This window comes from Ambystoma mexicanum, chromosome 1p (genome assembly GCF_040938575.1).
Source record: "Ambystoma mexicanum isolate Mex_15411 chromosome 1p, UKY_AmexF1_1, whole genome shotgun sequence".
In the NCBI taxonomy this organism is placed as follows: Eukaryota; Metazoa; Chordata; class Amphibia; order Caudata; family Ambystomatidae; genus Ambystoma; species Ambystoma mexicanum.
This window is the reverse complement of record NC_090921.1, coordinates 1252761869-1252789577: the sequence shown is the minus strand read 5'-3', so window position 1 is coordinate 1252789577 and position 27709 is coordinate 1252761869.

Below are 27709 nucleotides of genomic sequence, written 5' to 3'. Positions count from 1 at the left end.
GGCGGTAAACCCGCCGCCACCGTTGTTTCCGGACCGGCAAACTACGAGTTCTGCAGGCGTGTGGCATTATACCTGCCAAGTCTGACCTGGCAGGAGTAACGCCATTGGCCTGAAGTCGAACGCGGAAATACTGGCTCCATTACAGCATGGTGCCAGTGTTTCCACTTCCCCATTCCCATGGAGTCCTTGCGAAATTACAGAATGCCGGCTCCGGAATTACCGTATCACCGGGGCTGTAATGCCCCAGTAATTCCGGCAAGTCCGGAGCCGGCAATTCATTCCAGGTCCCATTGTTTCATCTGGCCGCTCCAAGCACAGGCTTCTCTCATTTTTCGAACCGTCTGTTGGAGATTGCAGCCTAAGAGCAGCTGTCTTCAGAATTTACGAACCCGAACTTCTGAAAGACCGCCACTCTCAAGGGAAGCATAAACCGTCCGAATGAACACTGTTTGAGGTTTGCGGGAATCAGTTTGCCCTGAAACTATTTGTCACAGTGAGTGCCGAGTATACGATGTCACAGACTGCAATTAGAGAAAGGCACATCCTGGAGCGAAGTAACTGCGACAGTGACATTGCATGGGGTGCAAATGGATGTGTAAACACACCCAACGACGCCTCCGAGACACAATAGGGAGCGCCAGAAAAGTTCCCATTTGACCCAATTGAGGCACTATATCAAAAGCATTGGTTAATTTGAAACAATAGTTTACTACAACCTGAACCCTCTCTGATTTTAGAGAGCACGTCCTGCGAAAAAGGAAATACATATAAATAATAATGTTTCTACAAAGTACTTCATGGCCGTTTCCTCCTGTTTCCGAGCACTGTAATAATTGCTGATGCATTTACCCAGTCTAATGATCTTCAGTTTACCAACATCAGAAGGATGAGGGGCTAAGATCAGACCTTTCAGTATTCAAACCTGTGACTGCAGGTCACATGCAGATATTCACAGTAAGTGCCTAATTTGTAAAATCTGTGTCGTCGTCTGCAAAAACTCACAGCACGTTCTTTGCCAAAATGGCCGCCAGTCAGCCATAACCTCCGGTGGTCTTGAGAGTTCACCAGTGGCAGTCCCCAATTAGCTGCCATTGGTATGTAGTTTGACATGGCAGCCTAACAGCTCCCAGCGTTGTATACAGTCATGCATTGATCCACGTAGGGATCCTGCGGCATCATTCCATGTCAGGTTTTCACGTGTGATGCTGCAGCCCTAGTCCCCTCAGAAGTAAACGCTATTCCTTCTTAGCGAGATTATAGAATTCCCCCTGCTGGATACTGCCACCTGGTGCCTATCCATACATCCTAGTTTTAAAATGTCCTTAAGCAGAGCCTTGATCTACCCCTATTCTCAAAATTACAGCCACACTATTGAGTAAAATCTAAATAAATATTCATTTAAAACACAAAAAGGCAGAGACTAAATCGAATTAAATTGAGTAAAACTAGATGCAAGAAGCAAACGTGTCTGGGATTATATGGATGCTCTTCAGGGTTTAATGTGTGTGGGTGTTTGCCAGGGCTCGGCCCTGGCACTTAGTTCTGATTTCCGGCACTTATTGTCTCAGACTCAGATTATGATGTGGTGTTTTGGCTACTTCATTATTTTACCTGCCAGTCACATAATGAACATCTATGGAGTCAGAGTAAAACGTAAATGATGATTGTGTTTAAAGACACACTCAAACGTGTATCGCGTCAAGACACGACGAGTATGTCTGTTAATATGTATGTTGAATGGCTTTTGTAAATCACACATCTGCCACAGTCAGTACCTCTGTCAAACACAATAAGCCAGTGGGATTTGCAGCTTTAGCCCCATATATGTTGACAGCATCGGGAGCAGCCGTGGGTGGTGGCAACAGTGGGCGGGGAGCTGCCCATCCTGACATGTTGTGGGCTTGTTAGAAACTATTTGAATCTCTGCACGTATTTATTTTACAAATTAAGCACTGCCTCTGCTAGAGGCACACTTTTAGATCAGCAGAAATGTCATGGCCAGACAACGAAGCAAGGATGTGGAACAAGATGAGCAGGGTGGGGGATATTCCTCTCCCAAACTGTGCCCAGCATGCGCTCATTGGACCAATTCTGTATGAAACCTCAGTTCCTGTGGCATACTAACAGAGGACGGTCATTGGCACTGAAGACTGAGGGTGTTACCCAAAAGAGAGGCTGAGGTGGCCCAGAGTTACACTTGGACTATTCCTTTCCTCGCTATCAAAAGTGGATACAAAATGGCTGAGTCCATGCCCAACCTGTCCAGACCTGGACGGGCACATGTTCAAAGATTACAGGGGTCATGCGGGGATGAGGTGTGGAAAACAACACCCTTAATCTGTGGCCACTTGGCACTCTTTTCAGGAAGCTCCAGGTGTTTCAGAATATATGGGCTTGCAGGCATACATCAGCCGGATAACTGGTCATCTGCTCTCAAGGAACTCCCCAGAGTGCATTTCAGTATTCTTTCCCTGTTACTTATGTGTAATGTTACGTTTACTGAGTCTTAGCATATTGCGGGCTCTGCCTTTTACATGGCCTCTTGGAGTGATGGGTTCTGTAAGTGAAACAAGAATTTGCACCAACAGGAGGTTTTGGCTATCACATATGAAGTGCTCCTATAATGCCATCTCGTGGCTGCTACGCAGTGTTCTGCAATCCCGCCTCGGGAGTGTCTAGCCAGGCCCAGGCCTGTCTGATACAAGGATTTCCATCTACACAGTCCAACTCCAGCTGGAGCAGCATTATGGGTTAATTGCTACTGTGCCATGGACAAATGTTCATGATTTGAGAGTGGATGGTCCATCCAGGCTGTGGGTGGGGATTTGTCCTCCCTAAAATATGTAGATATCGGTGTAGGCTGGAGAAATAGGCAACAGTTTGACCCTCTATATTTTAACAGTGGTCTAATAAATAAAAGATTAAATGATTATTTCATAAGCAATGGTCAGAGATTTAAAATAGGTAGGGTATCTGGTTTTCAGTGTTTATGGTTGGTCAATCACAGTGATGTTTTTCCAGTGTTTACAAAAAATGTCAGATGTTTACATGTTTACTGGAGCACAACAGCGTTTTTCCATGTATTTATTTACATACATACTTATTGTAGTAGAGGTTTCATGAGATATACAATGTTATCAATGCACACGCTGTTGAGGGATAAGTCCCTCGAAACGGGAAGTCAACATGCTACTGTTCAGAAAGCTGGCAAAAGATGTCAGTGAGACGCTGTCCCTGGAAGGGATGTCTAAAGTATGATGCTCTTTAGCAATATCCAGGGAAGATTCTATAATGTGTGAGGGCCTGTGTGACAAAGGAAGTGCAAAGAGCCCTAATTTGCATATGTATTGACATCAGTGTGAAATAAAAGAATGCTATGTTGCATGAAGTGACATGAGGCTCTGATATTTGATGATATCATGGAAAGCAGAATTTCAAGAAATTATCATGGGCAAACCAAAAAGTAAGCAAAATGCGTGATGTGCAATATATGGTACGTTACGTTGATGTATTGTGTTCAATGCTGTCATTGTTATAGTCTTCAGGTGTTCTATGTTTGGTCACTGTTATTATTTATGGAGCAATAGAACAAGTGGGGCATTGTGTTTCTAGTACAATGTGGACAGAATTAGTTCTAAGAAGTTCTGTGTTTCACGGATAGGTCACAATGAGATAAAATGATTCGCATAATATCACACACTTCAGTTAAGTGGCGATGCAGGGATTGGAGCTCAGTCGGACACAGAATTTTGACCACCTACGCGTTTCAGGCTCGCTAGAAATATGTGTTTTCGTCTTTCAAGAATACTTAACACAAATCATAATAAACCACCCTGACAAACATATACATCCTGGTAGAAATATGTTAAGAAAAAAGAGGATAATTGTAGCTTTGTTTTCCACATCTTGAACAGAAGCCTGAATGTATCAGAATGAAAATCAACATAAGACTAAATAATGACTTTTGAGTTCTGTAGCTGCGATGTTTGCATAAATAAGGAAGAGTTTGTCCAGTGTCAGAGCCGTAGCGGGTTATGACTTTGTCAAGGACCTTAACTCTAGGATTGTTCTGTAGAAGCAAGCGGAAGAGATTACACTGTGAATCTTTTGCAACGCGCGAGTTGCCCTGGTAACCTAAGCGTCTTACCCAGAAGGAGGAAGGAAGTCGTGAAAGTGGATAACGTTCCTTTCGGCAGAAGTGTCCGGGGACCTGAAAAGGATTGTAATGTTAATGATCACAAGCTTTGGGAAAAGATAACTCTCCGAAGATTGAGTATCGGGAAGTATATATATATACATATATATATATATAAATATATCCTACCGTGTGGCCTAAGTGCAGACCCACTCCACAGTGCTGCGGATTCTCAGTGGACACGAGTGTTGAATGCTGAGAGTAGCAACGCTAGGCGTCCTTCTGTCAGCCTGTAGATTAGGAGAATGCAAGGCAAGGGGAAGAGTCGCCCACCCCGGAAGACACAACGAGGCTAGACAAATACCCGAGGCTGTGGCAGCCATCTTTTAAGTAGAAACAGATAGCGTAGCAATATGCCGCCATTGATGCCAAAGGGACATTTGGGTTGTTCGCTCTTATTCCCTTCCCACTGCACCTGCTCTCTTTTTCAACATTTCAGTTCTGCTGCCCGCCCCCCCGAATGCGCCCCACAGCTTGCCTTTCACTTTTTTTTGCCCGCACCACCGCATAGGCTATTGCTGTAAATAATGTCGAGGATTTCACGTTTTTTCGGCCACCCAATCATCATTTGGAATTCATTCTTTCTGATTCTGCACAATTTGGTGGTGTTGTGAGAGGTATTAAAAATACTTATTTTTGGCTTTCATACAATTATGTTTCAATTATGTCTGAGAAACCGTTCACTGAATGATTTGAGGTGTTTGTCATATGAGGCCCAAGTTAGATTTCAAAGTTTGACCACTTTGATTGGATTTCGTCACAGCAGCATGAGCTGGTTAGAGTTGGGAAGGTAAACATGTCAAGGTGCACCTCTTCTGTAACCCAAGTGTGTTTTGAAGCACTGTTTGTTATTAATGGTGATTTCGAATGCTGATAGTTTTTTTTTAAAGGTTTTCTAAACTAATACATGATCGGCTAATAAGACATGATTTTCATAGTTCTGTCTGTAAATCAGAAGCACACTTATTTGGTGATTATTATTGAATGTAATTTCCCGAGGAAGAAAGAAACCTTACAATGCCATCCTTTAAATGCATGCGCCGAAACATATGCTGAACATGTTAAGCCTGATTAATTAATTAAAAGAAAGCTATGTTGTAAATGTTTGTTGCAAAAAGAAAACTAGATACCGTGCATAAACACGTGTATGTTCTTTTACTCTGGGCCTCATTACATGGAAGGCGGTAACCATGATGCTATCAGCGCCATGGTTGCCGCCGGTAATTTATCGATCCCGCCATGGTGAATGGCAGAATTACCGCCCCATTCCAAGGTTGGTGGGGTGGTAATTCCCCATTCACCATTGGCCCCTCCCCATTCCAATTTGAGCTCCCATAGGGCTCAATGGGAATGGGGAAGGCGGCAATTGCGGTACTGCAAATTGTGGTACCGTAATTGCCTCCAAGGTCCCTTTGCAGGTCCCGTCCTTAACGGCTGGTAAAACCAGCCGTTAAGGTATGGACCAGCAAAAGGACCTCATAATAGGGCGGTAAGAGATTACAGGTGCCCTTACCAGTGACGGTAATCCCTTACCGCCATCCGTGTAATGAGGCCTTCTGTATACTTACTTACTTTGGGGGTCATTACGAGGTTGGAGGTAAGGGATAAAGGATGCCGGTAAAGGATTACCGGCCATTACGACCCACCAACACGCTATTAGCGGCACCGTAATTAACGGTGCCTCTAATAGCGGCATGGGCACGGGCATGCAACGCTTCATGCTGGCAATACCAGCATGGCGTAAACAGGAGGACATCACAAGTCAGGCGGACATGCAAATAACGGCCTACTGAAGCCCGAAAAGTACCTTACCAGCATGGAGTAAATACAGGCATTGCAGACCACTCGTAAACGGCCATGTGCAGTGTTCCCAACTGCCACAGGTGCACACAATCAGCACAGGTGGAGGCAATATAGACTGGGCCAGCACACCCCACCACCCACCCCTTCCCACACCCAGTCACACACCAAAATGATTCCAATACTTCTAGCAATGTTGGGGCTGGAGGACATGATTGTAGTGGAACTGCTGCAACAACAACAACTACAACAGGCAGCACAGAGGAGACGCAGGAAAAGAAGGAGGGTGAGGCAGGCCCAGCATGCACCACCAGTGCAGCCAGTGTTACCACGCAGGCAGCCCCCAATCCCTCACATCCAAGCCAGTCCATTCAACCTAACCCCTGAGCAGATCCACACCCTGTACCGTCTGGACCTGGACACCATCACCACCATTGTGGACATGATACATGACGACATTGTCAGCCTGATTTCAATACGCACCGCCATCCCACCTCTAGCGAAGGTAGTGTCCGTGCTCCACTTCCTGGCCACAGGCACCTACCAGCACACAGTGGGGCACATGCATGGCATATCACAACCATTATTCTCACGTACGCTGAACCAAGTGCTTAATGCCCTCCTGAAGCACACAGGCGACCACATTTTCCTACCACGGACAGTCCAGGAGATCTCCAACACCAAAGTTGGGTTCCATTCACTGGCCGGCATCCCTGGTTGCATTGGCGCCATCGACTGCAACCATGTCGAATTGGTGGTCCCACATGCCATGGAGGCAGTGTACCGCAACCGTAAGTTTACCACTCCATCAACGTGCAAATGGTATGTGACCCAAACAAGATCATCACACATTGTTGTGCACGATTTCCAGGATCAACCCATGATTCAATGGTCATGCGTAACTCAGCGATACCACGCTACATGGAGCGACACGCAGGGCACAGATCCTGGCTACTCAGTGAGTTGCATGTCAGGCTCATGGCAATGCGATCTGGGTAGGTGATTGGGGGGGTGAGATGCATACTTCACCTGGCTGAGATGGGGGGGAGAGATGCATACTTTACCTGGCTGAGATGGGGGGGAGAGATGCATACATGTTACCATTTGTCGTGCATAATGAGATCATCATGAGGCTGCCATAAACGTTGACCGGATGAAAGCATACAAATTACTGCACATCACCCAGATCACGGGGACAACCAGCGTGGACTACCACAGTGCATGAGCACTCACAAGGAATTAGCCCCCCCTGCGCCCACTAGACAATGGCACGCACACCTGTCTATAAGAGGAATACTCACATAGCAGTCACATCATGTGTTTCTATTCATGCATGACTCTGTGGGTGCAAACAGGATATAAATGCATGCTATGGTGTCATTGATACAGGTCCCATATGATGTGAGGACTTACACATAATCATTGTTGCCCACATGCAGGTGATGCAGGATATCCCTTGAAGAGATGGCTCCTTACCCCAGTCTGGAACCCGCAGAACAGGCTCGAGGAGGACTACAATCGTGCGCATACACGTACCGTGTTGTGATTGAGCAGACATTTGGCCTCTTGAAGGCATGGTTTCGCTGCCTCAGCAGGTCTGGTGGGGCACTCCTGTATGGCCATGAGAAGGTGGGCAAGATCGTCATGGCATGTGTCATGCTACACAATATGTGCATCAGACGGAATGTGCCTCTGCCCCTGACGCTGAACTGCAACCACCTGACGATGAGAATGAAGAAGGTGGAGATGGGGCTGCACTTCAGGGAGGCAGCGATGCACAGGAGGGACGTGCCATGCGTCAGACTCTGATTGACCAATATTTCTAGCACACATGGATGGGGAGTGTGACATGGAGGTGGCACTCAGGGCACTGGTTGTGTCAGGGACATGGACACTGTAGACTGTTCACCAATAAAGCACACGTACACAATAAACATGTGAATTCAGATTTCACAACAGGTGTATTCAGAATACGTAACATATCAAGTGCACAAGCCCTCCACCCCACACGCCCACTCCCCTCTCAACTCCCCCACACACCCTCTCTCCCTTCCCACTCAACTTCCCCACACACCCTATCCCCCTCCCTTCCCCCCTCAACTCCCCCACACTCCCTCTCCCCCTCCTCCTCCCCCCTCAACTCCCCCACACACCCTCTCCCCCTCCCCCCTCAACCTCCCCACACATGGTGTGCACTGGCATGCACCATAAGTCTACATGAAACCAGAATGCCTGGCTGAACCTACAGCCCTTCTCCTCTTCCGGGAGCAGGTGGACCCCTGTCCGACCTGTGCAGGTTCCGGACAGACCTACGCAGGGTGCTGGACTTAGTCTAGCTGGCATTGGAGGATGTCCCACGTTGCTCTGCCACCTGTGCCGGACGCATGGCCTCCATTGCTGCCACCATTTGGGTGAGGACCTGCCTCACTGCTGCCAATTCACTGCATATGTCTTTTGAGGTGGTCTCAATTGCAGATTTGAGGGATGAAGCACATTCCCTTATCTCATCCCATGCCCGGCCACATTCCGTGATGTGCTGTGTCAACAGCCCTGTCAGCTCCTCCTGCCACTTCTGGATTGCCCTGATCCCCTCTTGGCTGTTCAGGACACTGGTGGATGTATGAGGTGCTACTGACATGGTTGGTTCCTCATGCACGGTTGGCGTGGTGCTGAAACTACCGGGCCATGACTCCCCAGGAGACAGCTCATAGCTGTTGCTGTTGTGTATGCTGGATGGGGAGAGGTGTGGTCAATGCGGGTGGCCTGTAGTGGTGGTTGTGCCATGTGGCAGAACATCTGCCTCGTCATCGGACACGGCCACTGTGGTAGCTGTCACCCCCACAGTACTGCTGGCAGCCGACACAGTGCCTTCAGCCACTGGCTCCTGTGTGTTGGTGGCTGGGTGGGTGCTGTGGTGGGGGGCCGTAGTGCACATTGGTGCTGTGGGTTCTCGGGTTGTCTTGCCCTTCCGCAGTAGTCCAGGTTACCCTCTTTCCCTTGATGTAGAGGGGAGGGTTTCTCCCTCCATGCCCCTGGCCTTTTTGTGTGGTGTTGCAGCATCCTCCCTGGGGTCCTGGTCATCGCTGTCTGATGGCTTGCCTGTGGGGGACAAAGAGAGGGAGAGGATTAGTGATGGATCTACCTGCATCAGGCATGCATTGGGGTAGTTGCATTGATATGGAATGGCAGTTGATTGGCATTGGGGTAGTGACATACGGGTTGCTTGGCTTTTGAGTGGGTGATGCAGGGATGCGTCTGGGATGAGACATATATGGGGTGCATCATGCATGTGGACAAGATGGTGCTGTGCACTGCCTGTAGGCAGTCTTGCAAAGATGTGTCTGGTGGACCCTGCTTTCCATCATTGCACTGTCAGTTCAGGGGGACATCATTGTGTTGGTCTTTGCAGTGTTACATTTGGGACACCTACCTGCATCAGCCGATGACGGGGCTCCTCGCTCAATGTCCTCCACTCCCTCAATAGCCTCCATCCCACACAGATCTCCTCCCAGGGTTGCATCTCTTTATGGGGTAGTCCGCACCTCCACCCGTTGCCATCCCCTGCGTGCGGTTGGCTGAGAGGGTGTTCCGCACGTGTAAGCGCAGGTAATTCCAGCGCTTCAGGAGATCTTTGGGAGTGCGGGGGTGGTGCCAATGGCACTCACTTTCTGTGCCCCCTCCGCCCATATCTCCTTCTTCCACTGCACTGCAGGTTGAGACATGTTGGTGGAGAAGACGACATCCGCATGTTCTTGCAGCTGCTCGGCCAGCATGTTCAACTCCTCTGTTGAGAAGCACTCCTTGCGCAAGCGCTCTGCACTTTTTTTGTGTGCCTTGGGCATTGTGACATGCTGCAGGTAGTGATAGAGGTGTGGTAGAGGTGTGGTGGTGAGATGGCTCCTGGTTACCGAGGATGGCAATGGATTGTGTTTTTAAAGATGGCCGCTGTGCTCTTTCCCGTTCCTGTGCGATGACGCTACTTCCGGTTCCGGTCAACGCTAATGCCGATAGCTTGGATGGCGTGGAGCTATCTGTGCTTTGCGCAATGCCGAAAAGGGCGATTTTTCGCCCTTTTACGTCAGGGCGGAAAGGTTGTTACCGGCATGGCGCAAAGCTCGTGCCCGCGTACTCGTAATCGCCCACTAATAGCGGCCTTGTGGCAACACGGACACAGTATTTGCTCCATGCCGGTATGGGCCATACCTTACCTCCTAACTTGTAATGAGGGCCTTTGTGTTGTTTTTGTGCGTGGATATTCCGATTCCAACCATTTATTGTTTTACTTGTGCCAAACCTGATACAAATATTGTGGATAAATGGGCGGGCTGGAGATTAATAAAATGGGTACTGTCTCTGATTTATAATCAGTGCTTTTAATTATTCATGTGGCCTATCATCAGAACTGTTTTCACTTGGATCGCTCGATGTTATTGGTAGATGGAGAGGAGACAGGGCCAGACTTTGGACATAAAGTGTTTAGAGAGGAGTGGGCTGAAGGACATCTCATGGAATGTAAATGACCTTAAACACACAATTAATGATAGGACTATTGTAAAAAAATGTTGTTAGGCACAGAAAAGGGTCTCTTGCGGAACAGGCATTAAAACAAACACTAGTTCCCCTGCGCTCTATCCACAGGAGAGAGGATGGCAGTGCATTCTATCTGCCTGCACCCACACTGTAGATTATTTTTCTGCTTGACACTATTGAATGAGATCCCCCTTCACTTTCATAGTACTTTGAATAGTTGATGCCCACCCCTCTAAATTATACATCCTTTGTAGAATGCCCAATGTGACACCTTGAGGAATCCAGACTCCCCCTTTTAACTTTCCTGCTCATCTTTTCACTGTAAAGAACCCCCAGAAGGGCTTCAGCATGATTCTGAAACAGATATTTGGGAACGGTAACATAACTAGGTGAGGGGCAGCAGGTGAGAGGACACCGGGTGAGAGGGCAATGTTTGTGGTATGCACTTCCGAGGGAGAAACAACCAGGGATTATGGCAGCTTCCCTGATTGCCTGATGAATTTCTGACAAATGCCATCCGATGCCCCAATGTACTTTGACCGAAAAGGCAAAAGTTCCAGCTGGCCACTGAGCATAGAACCTCAGCAAGTTAGTGTGGTTTGAGATGGTCCACAGTCTGCCAACTACTTACTAAGGAATTTGAAAAGGGTTACTGCAATCTCAAGCAACTATTTCTCTGAACCAAAGGTGCTTGCCTCCCATAAACCTTGGCGCCTATCTGGTGGTAACGAGTGGCAAATCCAGCCTCTGCCAATTTACAGATCCTTGTGGCACATAATGACAAAGTGAGAGAGACCGACAGGGTCTGAATGTGGCAATGTGAGAAAGTGAAATAGGACCTGTCTGCAAGAGGTTAGTGGAAGGAGCATGGGGAGGACACCAGGATGCAATCGCTTGTCCATGTGTTACCGTGACTGTGAGAAACACCTTACTCTACACACGCGCACTGACTCGCCGACATACAATACAGCTAAACATGAATAGCTCAGCCCACCACAATTAGGCAAACTCTACATATCTCCGCCCCTTCTTTTTAGTTCAGATACACAAGAGCGCCTGGAGACCATGAAAATAGCAGTAGTGCATGGTACCAATCCTAATAACATAACATATGACTGTCTGGTGACATCTATGCCTTTGTGCATGCATACCTTCCTATACAATGTTATTATCTGGTATGTAATCGTTCATGTGTGTCTTCCCATTGAGGTCTGACTGCTTCCTGCACAAACCCAGTCAAATGATAAGTTCCAACACAAAATATGCCTACAACAAAATCACCCACACCTGGCAAATGTACACCCTCACTATAGGTATCAAACATCAGAATACTACTACAGAAACCAGTCACCCTCGCCAAGGTATCCTTGCACCTCAGGCACACACGGCCCGCCTTCGGACACACATGTCTTTATGCTCTTGACTGACACAGAACACCTAAGAATTGAGCCCCGTGCAGAGCTCAGGGTTCTTCCTGTCTGCATGCATCAACACAACAAGAAAGATAGCTTGCATTTGACCCTGTCTGCCCACTATCCTCACCCACCATTTTAGATCCACCAGTGTGCCCGGAGACCATGTAAAGGGCAGTGGACGGCAGTATAAATCCCAATAACACACCACAACATAACACTAAGCAGCACTAAGAGATCACAGGCATTCATGTGTTTTTATGAATGCCTAGTGATACCCGGGAACATGGCTGATTGCCAACCTTGCACGCGTGCCAAAGCTCTTTCAATCCTCGCTGACACAGTGAGTGTTCTGATCTAGACGCTCACCTTTGTGTGTTTGTTTGAGAGACTTCCCAGAAATCAGAATGTGTGCCCTACCACACTAAATACTCTCTGGAACTGTGCCGGTTCGGAGTATACATTTCATAGTGTGGATTGCTAGTCATCTCCGTGCCTTGAATGGATTACTCATATGCCCGAAGAAGGACATGGAGGGGTGGGAGAGTGTCGAAAAATGTAAGTAGAATGTAAGGTTTGTAGCTCCTCATAGTGGCAGACTTTCCGGGCCATGGGGTGGAGTGGGCACAAGAGGGGGAACAGGAGGTGTGTTGTTCTCCAGCAGAATCCTGCTGTAAGTTTGCAAGACACACGCACACAGCGAGACGTGCTCTTTGTGTCCCTTAATTAAAATCATAATGTAAACACAGTCCCTCGTGCCTTTTTCGTAGCTTTGGTGCGTGTGTTGGGCGAGAGCCTGGAGCAGGATAATTAACATTCTTTTTTTTTCAAAGTCTCTTTTTCTCAGTAATTGAAATTGAACAGTCGGTAAACAATTGATTTATTCAGCATGCAATGTTTAACATGTGAAATGTGATTTTGGTAGGTTGTGTTTCCTGCTCATGTTATTATGTGATGTCAGCATTATGGGGCAGGTTCCTGTGTCCTTTTGAGATGGGCGATGCTACGTCGGATCTCGATGGATGTCACCGCTTGGTTTAAAGGAACTCAATTGACTACAATTAGGGATGGGCTTCTATATGTAAGAGTGTTTTGATGGTACATGGTTGTCCAGTATGTACGAAGGTGGCATCTAAATGATAAAGGACCTGATTAATGGAATTATGTGTGTGAAAACTGGTATTTGCTCTCAGAATGGCATGCAAATCCCCGTTTTATATGCAAATAGTTCTATGAATCAGGCTGAACGTCATTAGAAGAAACCACATTAAATGGAAATCCTCAGCTCCAGCGTATTCTCCTCCAGAAGAGTTTTTAATATTCTCAAGGATGGGCAAATGCCCGTGCCATTTTGAAGGACAAACTGAGAGATGCTCATACTGGCAAGGTGGCTGCAAAGTTGCGAGGGTTTGTGTTAGGGTGTATGTGTGAGGGTGTGTCTGAGTGTGGGGGTTTGTGTGTGTGAAGGTAAGAGTGTGTGTGTGTGTGTGAAAGTGTGAGGTTGTGAATGAGTGAGCATGTGAGGATATGCCTGTCAGGGTGTGAGGGTGTGTGTGTGTGTGTGTGTGGTGCATGTGAGTGTATGTGTTTGTGAGGGTGTGAGATTAGGAGTGGTGAGGGTGTTTGTGTATGTGTGCCTGGTGTTGTGCATTACGCTGTGATGGCATGTCTGAGGGTGTGTGCAAGGGTGAGGGTGTGTGTGAGAGTGTGTTTGAGTGAGGGTGTATGTACGTGTGGGGTGTGTGTGTGAGGTTGTGTGTGTGTATAAGAAATGTGGTCTCATTTAATTTGCTTTGTGCAGAGGCATAGGTTCATAGGTTCATTGGTGTAACCAGTTAGGATACATCAGAAACCAACACATAAATGGCACTGCTGGAAAGGACTGATTAATCACTCCAATTACTGTGTCTCCATCGACTTGCTCAGAGTGGCAACCTCTCTGATGTCTAGGCATGGCTGTGGTATGTCATGGTACTAAAATGAAATTAGCGACGGTGGATGTCCAACCCCTTTCCAGTAAGCATCATGCCCCCCTCTCCTTTCCGTAACCTTCGGGAATAATCAGAAATCCCATTTCTCAGAATTGCTTTGGTTGCTTACAGTGCTTAGACTGAGTGACAAGCCAGGTGGGAGCCCAGCTGGAGGCTGTCACACCCGCCCGTTCTCCTTCGATATCCAGCAGGGCATCCTGCAGCATTCTAGATAAACACCAATACAGCCTCGCTGCAGCAAGTCGCTGAAGAGCGAAGCACTTTCTCATGCTCTTGGTACAAAAGAGTAATACACATCCAGATGGAAATAGTGCACGATGCTAAAAGAACGAGAAGCAGCAGAAATAATTCATTCATTAATTTTGTCATTTTATATAGTGCCTTTCGCATAATTATGGTCCCATCACGCTTTTGGTTGAACGAGAGACTGGGAGGTGCTGTTATGCATGTGTGCATTTCAGCCATTCAAATTAAGCAAGGGTGGCCAAGACACTGGTAGTCACCCATGTCTAAGTCGAGTGTGCATGGGCGCAGCAGAGTAATACTAAGGGTTAAGTGGGGGGATTGTGTTTAAGGACATAAAAGTGTTATGTGGGAAGCTACAGTTTGAATTTTTGGAGTTAAAAGTAGCTTCATTCTCATGGCAGAGGTGATGTGTAATTGTGTTTGTGTTATATATATATGTGTGTGTGGAGTGAGAACTTGCCTTCCACTAAGCTGCAAACGTGCAGTGTGCGAGGGGAGAAATAAAACAATCGGCCTCTTTACAAGTTTGCCGGTCCGGAAACAACGATGCTGGTAAGCTTACCGAGCACTGTTGATTCTAGACCGGCAAACTATGTGTTCTGCGGGCGGGTGCCAGGTCAGATCTAGTGAGCAGGACGGCACATGCCCACAGACTTTGACGGAAGCACCGGCCCCGATGCGCACAGTGCCAGTGCTTCCATCCTCCCCATTCCCTTTGAGTCCTATGGGAATGGGGATTTATGAATGCCGCCGCCTGACTTACCGGACCGCCGGGCTGTAATGCCTTGGTTATTCTGGCAGGTCAGGCAGCGATGAACCATCACAAATCTGGCGGTAGTCTGCTGGTTTTACTGTCACGGCTACCACCAGACTTCCAATGTCTGGACAACACTTACACAGGATACTGTGATCTTTGATTGCCTTATAGTTGAAAGTCACCTACTATAATTGTAAGCATGGAGACAATAACTTTCTCTTCTTTATGCTCCTCTGAAGTGGATCACTTGAAAAAGTTGTGTGGTGACAGAGGCCTCACAGTCACTGGCACCAAAGCTGAAATGTCAAGATTCTAAATTGTGAAAGGATTAAGAGTGTATCACCCCTCACTAATGGTACTAGTATTGATGCTGGGGCTGTGTCCACCAACAGTAATGGAGTTGCTAGCACTGCAGCTATTGTGGAAATTGATGCGGAGGAGGAGGATGACTTCTAATTTTTCTGTAAAAACCTCAGAGAATGAGACAATTTTTGACCTGCAAAAGAAGATGCTTAGGCTCAAGCAGAAGGAGCATTGGCTTCCACTTAGCAAAATTGGACTTGACGAGTTGAGAGGCAGAAGGATAGAGATCACCAGATGGAGTTTGCCAGGTTAGAGGCTTCACAAGGTTTTTCTAGAGGATGTGGAGATGCTTCTGGGTACAAGTATGACTTATGTAACATTTTTCTGCAGATTTGTTAAAATCGTGTGAGGATTGAAGGCATGATCCACTTGGTCATGCTTGAGCACATCCTTGTCTCCCCAAATCTTAAGCAACGTTTGGCTGACTGCAAGGAGCTAAATCCTAAGAGGTTAGCCATTGCTGCTGACGTATGGGCATCACATAGAGTGTCCCATTAGGACAAGCCTGCTTCTAGTAAGCAGAAGAAGGGAACAAAGCTGGAGGAGGGAAAGCAGGAGAGGGAGAAAGAAGGTGGGGAAACAGGTACAATGCTGTCCAAGAAGGCTCATAAAACGTATAATAAAGGGAAGTCACAAGAGTCAGGTCAGGGTAGTGGGACCAATTCTCCAAAGGATGAGAGTTGTTTTGCTAATAGCCAAAGAAGAAGAAAAACACAATTTGCGTCTACCCAAAATCAGGAGCCAGTGCTACAATGGCAGCCAACTGGCCACGCCGCCACCAGTAGGGGGCATCACAGGGTGACATGTTTGCTAGAACACTGTTGAATCTGTCTCTATTTAAAGGAAGAGTGCTCCAAAACGTCACTTCACCAGAGGCAGCATATTTATTTATTTCTACATTTTTAAAGCGTGCAAAGGCAACTAGGCGCTGGCTCTTAAGAAGATGGTTACATGTTTTTGAACTTACATAGAGGATACATTGGCATATTGAAACACAGGTACATTACATAGAGGATACGTTGACATAGTAAAACACAGGACCATTACACATACAAGGGAACATATTCAGAAATTGGCTGCGGTTGCATTGTCATAGAGATATAGGGGTCATTACAGTGACTGTAATGTAAGATCTGATCTGAATAGTAAGGTTTTAACATTTTTCCTAAATGGCCAAAAAGATGTGTCATTTCTTAGTTGTGTAGGGAATGCATTCCACGGTTTAGGTGCAATCACCGGGAAGGTTGATCCTCCCGCCTTCTGCCTTCTATATCTAGGGGTAAGGAGCAGATTGGTGTTGGATGACCGGGTTGGTCTATTAGCTTGGGTTTTTCTGATCAGTTTACAGAGACAGGGAGGTGCCTTGTTAGTAATACATTTATTTGTGAGTATTTTAAATGTGATCCTGTCATGGACTGGGAGCCAGTGAAGGTTCCTCCTAGTGGACGAGATGTGTTCACTGTAAGGAATATTTAAGGCTGCTCTGATGGCATTATTTTGTACAATTTTTAATTTGTTCATGTTTCTAATACTAGTTCCACCAAATGGAGAGCTGCAGTAATCAATCCTGGAGAGTATCAAGGCTCTGGACAAAGTGACGGAGTTGTCAGGGGAAAGGAAAGGTCTGCTGGCTCTTATCAGTTTGGCTGTGTATGCAGCGAATGATACTATGGCGTTAACCTGTCTCTTTAGGGTGAGAGAGGAGTCAAAGTAGACCCTGAGAGTTTTTATTTCATTAGTGACCGAGATAGTGTTGCCATCAATGCTAAATGCTTTATATTCTTGTGGGAGATTATTTAATTTAGTTTTGTTTCCGATTAGGATCAACTCAGTCTTGTCATCATTAGTCATCATTAAGACACAATTCGTTGATAGCCATCCCGGCCTGGATTGCAAGGTATATTTTGTTTACCTTTTAGGAATCTGTGTCATAACATCCAGTGATCGGAATAAGTATTTGTGTATCATTCGCATAGTTTGTATACATGATACCCATTTTGTCAAGCTTGTCGAATAGCAGCTTAGTGAATGCATTATATGGTGCGGGTGACACGCAGGATCCTAGAGGGACGCCACATGTCACAGAGATAAGGGAGGCTGCTGAAGTGTCAGAAAAGACCCTCATAGTCCGATTAGAGAGAAATAATTTGATCCATTTAATGGCTTCAGTAGAAAAGTGGGCAGCAAATTCAAGGTTTCGGCACAGGATATCTTGATTGACCAGGTCAAAAACTGCGGAAAGGTCTAGCAGCAAGAGGATACACAGGTCACCTTTATCTTTGTATTGGTCCACTTGTGTCTTCAGATCTAGTAGGGCTGTTTCAGTTCTGTGACCTGGTCTGAAACCTGATTGTCTTAGCTTCAGCAGCTTGTTATATTCCAGATATTCTTGGATCTGTAGATAGGTTGCACAGTCCAAGATTTTTAGTAAAAACGGAACAGTGGTGATTGGGCAAAAATTGTTATTGATGAGCCCTCTTTTTAGTGAGGTCTCATTGGCATTAGCTAGAGACTTAGGTGGAGGATGAGTCTCTGGGCAGTTATTTAGGTCATCTAATGTGTGTGTCAGAGGTTGAACCATTGTGCAACAGGAGGGTTCTTTAGCAATAGTTGGATTGTTGTTGAGATGTGGAGCTAGTACCGTACTAAGGTGACTGACAGCCATAGGTTTTTGTTGGACGTGGGCGTTTCGCATGGGTGACTTGTTGCGGCATTGGTGGGAATGGTGGGAATGAGAAGATAGTCTAAGTTTTCTTAATGGGACGTGACGCAAATGGTGTGATGATAGATTGAGAGTCATATGTCACAGTTTTCTGAGTGGTGAAGCATGAGGTGCATGGGCTGTAGAGGTATTGGAGTATCTCTGGGCACGGTGTGCTCTTGCGAGTCTGTCTGGGGGAAGATTTGTTAGTAGGCAGGCATTGGTGTAGCGGTATAGCCTTACTGTGTCCTTAGTGTGTCCTTTGTATTTAGGTGGTGTTGGGGTGTCTGGGAAAGGTGCTGCTGTATTAAGGAAGGGTGTGGGACATGGGATGGGGTGGTGTCGGTCGGAGTGTCCGTTCCAATCTGTATATAGGCACATGCTATGGAAGGCATGTTCTGTCTGGTGGAAATGTTCATGTCAGGTCTAGGGTAGGGATATTTTGCCATATGGTGAGATGAAGTTACTTGTTGCAATGGAGGGAATATCGGCATTAGTGTGAGAAGTGAGAGACCTGTCATGGCAATGGCTTTGGAGATTACAAACTACCATGCCTACTGGCATATAGCGTAGACAGTTGAGACAAAATAACATTCAGTGCCCACTGGCAAATGGCATAGACAGTTTTAGGCAAAATAGCATTCAGTGCCTACTGGCAGATAGTGTAGACAGTTTAGACAAAATAGCATTCAGTGCCTACTGGCATATAGCATGGACAGTTTAAACAAAATAACATTCAGTGCCCACTGGCAAATGGCATAGACAGTTTTAGGCAAAATAGCATTCAGTGCCTACTGGCATATAGCGTGGACAGTTTAGACAAAATAACATTCAGTGCCCAAATGGCAAATAACATAGACAGTCTTAGCCAAAGTAGCTTCCAGTGCCTGCTGGCAAATAGCATAGATAGTTTGGGAAATATAGTGTTCAGTGCCTAGTGGCATATAGAGTGGACAGTTTAGGTGATATAACTTTTTCACCTACTGGCATATAGTGTAGATAAAATGGGCAATATAACATTGGTGCCTACTAACATATAACAGAGGCAATGTAGGCAATATAGTAGGGATATGTAGATACCCTAGTTAAAGGCAGTACAGGCCTCAGCATTTGGTACTCGATAATACCTGCATCGAGAGCAACTAGTACGGAGCGCTGCGAAAGCAAGAGAGGCTCACAAAGCTATGAATACATCCTTGCACCAATTTGCTCAGAAAAAAGAGTTCAGAGGAGTTTGCTTAATTATCAAAGTATCAAAAGAATTTATTATGCCTGATATAAAATTTGAATAAACAAATGAATCGTGATTTAATCTGCAATCAGCATTTTACTTACATTGCAGGAGAGTTAAAACCATAGTAATCTATGCAATTCATTCAGTTGACAATAAATCATTCACTTATTTGTCCACATGCAACCTTCACACATACACATACCATACAGTCCAACAAAAATACATATATGGTGAAGCCTGTTAAAAATCATAGCTAGCAGTGTATACATTTTAAAGTGAAATTAATGTACATGACCACTCTAGTTGTCGTAAAAAGTGGTCTACTCCATGGGTGGGTCAATTAGATGTCAAAAACATGACAACATCCCCAGTTTTCTCGACCGGTTTCAATGTTTTTTGGATCATTTATCAACATCCTCATCAGGAAAAAACAAGATCTACAATCTAAAAGAGACGGAAACATACAAAATAGCTATGGAGCCCTGACTCTTAGGGAACACAATGCACACTAAGAGGGACTATTTACAATAGAAATACCCCTGAAATTCAAATTTACAAAACTACAAGACATAGGTTCTCATCACGACTTCGGTGGTAGGGCCGGCGCTATTAGCGTGGGGGCTATTAGCGCGACCACCATAGACCCTGGCGCTAATAGCGCGTGTTCACGAGTTCAGCAGACTTGGAAGTCCCCATTCCCCATTGAGCCCATTCGGGAATGCCCCATTCCCCATTGGGCTCAATGGGGAAATTTCGCGCTCATACCGCTGGCGGTATGAGCGCAAATTTTCAGCGGATTTCACACCAGTTCAGAGCTGGGTTGAAATCCGCTGAAGCCCTGATTCGGCGGACCCTTAATCAGGGATTTAAGGTTTACCGCCGAAGTCGTGATGAGGCCCATAATATTAAAATGGAATAGTCCAGGAACTTAAACTTTGGAGTAGAGCATTTGTGTCCCTTGGTGTCAGATAGGAAGTGCCACCATAGAGTAACCAGTGCCCTGAGGTGACGTGGAGGAATAGGCCAAGGTATCTCTATTGATGTGGCACAAGGCAATTAGTTAAGAACCACGTGGAGACATGCACTAGTCTGTGTGTAGCTCGGTCAGACAGCCCACCTAAGTCATGAAACGGTTACCACTGTGAGTAAAGAAAATAAAAAGAAAAAAGAAGAAGAATAGGACCCATGCACGGAGTTGCAAGGTAATCTATTAACACTGACCTCAAAAACTGTCCAAAGCAGCTTCCGAGATTGTCAACCACTTCTGTAGCCGTGGCAAAATTATCCCTCGGTCAGCAGGATCTGCAATGTAGTAAAGAGTAATGAGGCCCAGCATCAACCCCAATAAGTCCTATGGCTTCAATTTGTCGAATAAGGCCAGGAGACTTACCACGTCGGGGACAGAGGGGATGTCGCAAATAATTGATTCAATCGCGGTCTCCCAAGCAGACACGGTTCTGGTTTCCCAAGCAGACACGGGCCCCTAAACCCAAAAGGAAGGGGCAGAAAACAAGTTGTCATAGGCGGATCTCAGTCCTAAATGCGTCCTGAGAACATCTGTGTGGCAAAAGGAGATTGTGTTTCTTTGTAATGCAACCTTTATTAAAAAATTAGAGGTGTTGATCTAATGTCTCTCAGCTGCAGAAGGGATTATATAAGTCGAGAGGTAGAACTCATGAAACTGTTTCATAGGTCATATTTGTTAAAAAACATCATTTGGAGTGTATGGACCAGGAATGGTCAATGACAACTCCTATTTCTTTTGATTCAGAGATGTATATCTTGATGCAAACTCCGAACCTAAAGTTTTTATAGAATTTGCACGATCCCTTTTCGTGTTGGGATCAGAAGTGTGGCTTGATTTGGGGATATCTCTGATCCGTAATTATTCCAATCAGGTCACATGGAAGCCGACCGGTTTCAGTGGTATTAAAGTTAATGGGACCACTTTCTTCAGGGCTAAGGACCAACACCCCTTAGTGAGTGGTCTGATTTCTTCTGCTGGTAGTGGTGAATCGCTCAATTCAGAATAGGAGATTGCCCTATGTTTGAAAGAGCAAGGAGGGAGAAAAGAAAAACAAGGGAGAGTGCCATTAGAGACATATCCCGTGAGTAGCCTCATAGACATAAGAGGTCATAATGCACACATCTTACCCATTATAGATGAGGCAACTCCCAAGTGTCAGGGTCCTGGATTTGAGTAGGTAAATTATTTACAGATGCCCGAATCCGAGATGATCACACATTCCTTGTTCACCTACAGAAGAAATATGTTCTTTAAGATTTAGGTGAAATAAAATGGAACTTGAAGGATGACTATGTTTGCATCAGTGGGCATTTAAAACACAAGATCATTAAAAAACGAGCTTTTTTCAATTTGCAGGTCGACTCCTGAGGAGTTTGACCTGTGGAGCTCACAGGCCCAGTTAGGTATCCCCTTGTCACGTCGCCAGAAAGCAACCCATTTGGTCACTCCTAGAAAAACCATCCAGCAGGCAAGAAAGAGGGCACGTAACATTCCACTTGAAATTACGCTAGATCAGCACGCTAAACAAAAAAGTTATGAGGATAAAATTACAGCGGTCTTCATGTTTTCACTGTTTACTAACAAACTCAAACATGAAGTTTTAAGACTCTGGCCAATCTTGAATGTGGGGGAATCGAATTTGGCCACTCCACACTTTGCCATGAAAAGAAACAAGGACCTGAGGGATTCCCTCATCAAAACCTACAAGAAAAAGGTTTGCCTCATAAGACACTCTGGAACTATGAAAAACCGACAGGACATACCCCATGTGGGTCATGCAGTGCCTGTCCTGGGACTACGAGAACCAAAACCATAGACATCGGATGGCAACACCCATGGATACAAAAAGAAATGACTAACTGTAACACGAAAAATGTTATCTACCTGATCACCTGTCCATGCGCACTCAGATATGTAGGGATGACTACCCAACCGATCAGAACTACGCTGGTGGAGCATCGCTCTTGCATACAAACAAAAAAGATCACAGCCCCTATGGTGGAACAATACTTAGAAAAAAAGCACAGCCCCAAAGACATGCAATGGACAATCCTTGAGAAAGTGAAGATACCAACAAGAGGAGGGAACATTCATAACTTACTTTTCAGACGTGAACAATTGTGGATACACAGATTAAGAACTGATGTGGAAGGCCTAAATGAGTCGATGTGCTGGCAATCACTTGCTACCCTCTAACCCTCTTTTACATGTTTCCAAAATGTAATGTGTGTAACAAACTGCACTGCTGGCTATCTATTGTATGTTTTGCCTCTGTTTTACAACCTATATAGAGTTTACATTCCCCCCTATACTCTGCTGTGTTTTAAACAAACCACACTCCCAACCATCACACTCACTGTATTGGTGTATAAAAATCTCCTTCTGATTTATTGTGATCATGTGAAGTACCATTCAGACCTATACACAATGAGACCATACCACCTTTAGGATATTTGGCATTAGCCTCTGTAAGTAATTTCTCGAGTTGTAATTTTTGAGTTCACATTGTAAAAACATCAGGACGGTATATAAGGCTCATTCGAAACAATATTTTCTCCAAATATGTTATCTTTGAATAAGCTTCTCGATGTTTCTGATGATCCAGCCGTTACCATCGTGGCTGGTTCCTTAAGAGCTTAGCCCGTAGTTTGGCTAAAATAATTTGGCTATCTATGCAAGAGATGTGTCAAATCCCAAAACGGCCTGTTTTTGACTATTTACAGACAGATCCACCGCTTCTCGTCATCAACATCCCATACTAAAATGGCCGCTATTCATGCGGTCCGTGTTTAGTCCTTTTTTAGTGTCCATTATGGTCCACACGTAGTTTATCACGTGATGGACAACACGTTGAATACACGATAGCCTAGATGCCGCTCCGTGTATCGACATCGGACTTGGTTAGAATCTTGAGGGGTACTCCTCATCAACCGGGAGGTAAGCAACACCCGATACGCTAACGCTGCTCATGCACGGTCCCCTAGCCTTTACCAACGCTTCGTAGCAGCTCCTTCTTCCCATTCAATCCTAATTAAACACACAGTCCTTAAAAAAGATACGCGTGATACACAGTGAGACCCCAGTATCCACAGATGTGAACCGTGTCCTAGGCTGTCTCCTCTCCTTTTGTAAAATTAGACCACGGGCGGAGAAAAAAAAACCCTACCTCCATGGCCCCACACGTACTTTATTTCTATGTATAAGGTTGGCTTTGGAAACTACAGTTTGTATTTCCCCAGTACCATATGGGCTACAAATTACATAGAGTGACCAAATGGGTTGCTTTCTGGCAACGTGGCAAGGGGATACCTAACTGGGCCTGTGCGCTCCACAGGTCAAACTCCTAAGGAGTCGACCTGCAAATTGAAAAAAGCTAGTTTTTTAATGATCTTGGGCCTCATTACGACCCTGGCGGAAATCGCGGTGCTAAATGCACCGCGGAGCACGGCGGAAAGCTGCCGATAGCGCCATGGAGGTTGGCGGATTTTCCGCCCCATGCCGACCTTGGCGGGGCGGTAAATCCCCATTCCCCATTTTACCCTTCCCCATTCCCATTTTTGCCCCATAGGGTATAATGGGAGTGGGGAAGGAGTTAATTGCGCCACCGTAAATTACGGTGGCGTAATTAACAACAAGGTCCCGTAGCGCCATGGATTTTTCCGCCCGGAAAAACCAGGCGGAAAACGTTCCATGGCGCTACGGGAACTCGTAGTAGGGCGGACGGGTCCGCCGCGAATAACGCTGGCGTAAACCCACTCCGCCAGGGTCGTAATGAGGCCCCTTGTGTTTTAAATGCCCACTGATGCAAACATAGTCATCCTTCAAGTTCCATTTTATTTCACCTAAATCTAAAAAACATATTTCTTCTGTAGGTGAACAAGAAATGTGTGATCATCTTGGATTCGGGAATCTGTAAATAATTTACCTACTCGAATCCAGGACCCTGACACTTGGGAGTTGCCTCATCTATAATGGGTAAGATGTGTGCATTATGACCTCTTATGTCTATGAGGCTGCTCACGGGATATGTCTCTAATGGCACTCTCCCTTGTTTTTCTTTTCTCCCTCCTTGCTCTTTCAAACATAGGGCAATCTCCTATTCTGAATTGAGAGATTCACCACTACCAGCAGAAGAAATCAGACCACACACTAAGGGGTGTTGGTCCTTATCCCTGAAGAAAGTGGTCCCAATAACTTTAATAGCACTGAAACAGGTCGGCTTCCATGTGACCTGATTGGAATAATTACGGATCAGAGATATCCTCAAATCAAGCCACACTTCTGATCCCAACACAAAAAGGGATTGTGCAAATTCTATAAAAACTTTAGGTTCGGAGTACGCATCAAGAAATACATCTCCGAATCAAAAGAAATAGGAGTCGTCATTGACTATTCCTGGTCCCAACACTCCAAATGATGTTTTTATTAACAAATATGATCTATGAAACAGTTCAATGAGTTCTACCTCTCGACTTATATAATCCCTTCTGCAGCTGAGAGACATTAGATCAACACCTCTAATGTTTTAATAAAGGTTGAATTCCAAAGAAACGAAATAAAAATGATATGTTTTGTTTGGGAAACAACATATTATGTGCAAAACCTTGAAGGATAAAGCAAAAACAGGAATCCAACAGTGTGGAGTAAACCCCCATAAGAAAAAGCAATACCTGAATAGAATTGACTCAAATCAAATTGAGATATGGGAATAAAATGACGTACATCTCAGGTGGATGAATTAGAAAGATCTAAAAAGTGATGTTTTCTGTACGGATGAACTGTAACTTAAAGTTTTCTTTTCGGTATTAAAACTAATGTTACAATAAAAAAAAAAAATTAAAAAAAAAAAAAACTGCATTATCATCTACCAATTAAAGTCGGCTTCCAAAACCCTCTTTCTCTATGCTGAACCACTGACCATCACCATCCTTACTCCTCTATTTCCCCCTTTGACATCCCCATCCTTACAACAATATAGCAGGTCCCTTCCCCTGCATATGTTCCCCTTACTCTTCTGTGTATGTCACATACTCGATCCAGGGCTCAGTACTATGCTCCTCTTACAGCAAACTCGTTATCTCATCATTAACCAAAGTGATATTGTAAGGCACTTGCTGCAATATTGCCCTGCTCTCTGTCAAATTATATTGTGAGTGTATGCAATCGAAGTGCCTTGATGACTAATAAATATACATACATACTCCTTTAGAGATATGTACTGCTATGCAATCCACTGGCGATGTTATTTGGGAGTCAAACTTCGTGTGGGGGATAATATCACTCTTGGTATCTGAGAGTTCCTCCTGTGAAAAGAGGCTCTTGAGGGCAGTCTTGAAGCATTCATTGTTTGAATGTCCTTAATATTAGGGGATAACGAGGTATAGTGATAGGGAGCCTGAAGGATTAAGGAATGAAAGCAGGAGATAGCACCGGATGGACGGCAATGGATGGGTTGAGGAACGATAGGGTGTGTTTATGGTGAGAGGGTGTACATCATGAAGGTAGGTGTAGCCACGTGGGGCAGAGCCTGGCTCATTGATGTATTTAATTAAAAGAAGGCAATATTTACATAGAGAGCAATGTCATTTGGTTTGCTACCTCGTGTGAAGACGGAGAGTCCACTAAAATGGCTGGAGCAGTAATCCAGCCCACTGTGGCTCAGGTTGGCAAGGAGTGTTGTGGTAGAGTCAAAGATGAGATGGGAATAGACTTGGAGACAGTTAAGCATGACATATGTGTATTACTGCAGTTGAAGATGAGTACAGCATCATGCAACATAGCACCATCCATTGATAGATAACCGATGGCCACATATTGATGCAGAGAGGGTAGATCAGGGTTAAGGAATTAGAGGAATTGAGTATCATGGGATAATAGATCATACATGAAGCCAAGAGGACAGATGGGTTTGCTGGGAGAGAAGATATATGGTATTAGGATGAGTGGATCAAGAACTAACCCTTGTCAGACCCGTCTTCGGTGGAAGATGTTAGAGGATGTCCCAGTTTTCCAGCAAATAGAAAAACAGCATTCAGCCAGATATGTGGCCACTCGATTGAAGACAATGGGCCTCATTACAAGTTTGCCAGTCCAGTAACTATGGTACCGGTAAACTTGCCGGTACCACAGTTACCGGACCGGCAAACTATGAATTCTGCTTGCGGGTCCTTTTCGCCCACCTGGTGGGCGGACCGGCACCCGCGAGCAGCCCATGTTAGATGCACCAGCACCTATGGGGCTCAATGGGAATGGGGAGCAGTTTTTTCCAGCGCCCGGGAATGGGCAATTACTGGGTCCGGCGGGGTCGTAATGACCCGGTAATTGCCCATTCCCAGACGGCGGGAAAAATGTACTCTGGCGGCAGCCGTGCCAGTTTTACCAGCACGGCTGCCGCCAGAGTCATAATGAGGCCCAATGTTCAAAAGCTAAGATGTGAGAGAGTTTGAAGGAGGGGGGATGGTCAAGTGAGTCCAATTTGACATAGAGATTACGGTTGCTGGGGAGAGATGACACATGCCTGTGGTGGGTTGTTGGGAGTTAGAGACAAAGGTAAGCATATCCTCTTTGGAATGTTTGCAGAAAATGCTGGACTGGAAAATGTCACAGTGTGCATTGGCCACCAGGTAATGGACTAGTGAGAAAGGAGAGGTGTGGGTTAATAACTGGCTAGGTTCTTGGGATCAGTAGTGGGTTTCTTAAGAATGAGTATGATTGCCGTCAACTTGAAATAGAGGCCACTGGAGCAAAGTGAAATGTTGGAGAGCAGAGAGAGGTGTGAGCAGCACAAGGGTTCTGGCTCTGGCTTATTTGTGGTGTGAAGGGTTCAGCAGGAAAAAGGGGGACTTGACAGCACCGGACATAGGTGCTAGGTCACCCAGAGTGGTGGCTGATATCTGATAAAAAATAGAGGGTGAGTGCGGATGCTGGAGAAAAATATGGGGTTAAGGAACAGACAGGAGGGAAGACAGTGTGTCCTGTGTTTTAGGAAATGTGAAGGTGAAGTAGCTTGTAACATCTTCAGCTAAGAGTGAGTAGGAGAAAGAGTATGGCAAGCATTGACTGAAAGGATGAGAATGGAGAGAGGTGTTGAGGTTGGTGGTTTAGTTGGACTTGGCAGATTCCAGAACAATAGTGACAGCAAGAAGCAATTACTTGTAGAGACCCAGATTGGGTTTTATGCCAGCACTGCTAGTTCAGGTGCATGGTTGTTCTAAACTGTTGCATGGTTAAGGATATCCATATGTGGAGGCGTGGGAGAGGAGGTAGGAAGCAAGACGGGTGTTGGTGCTCAAAGGTTGCTGCAATGCCAACTTAAGCTCCAAGTGCCCTTTTAGTTAATTCAGCTACAGGGAATTTCTTACTTGGTATTGGTATTAATCCAAAGAGTCAGGTTTGAATTTTGATTTAGTGGTTTCATAAATAGGGAGAAGAGAGAGTGGGCAAAGAACAGAGA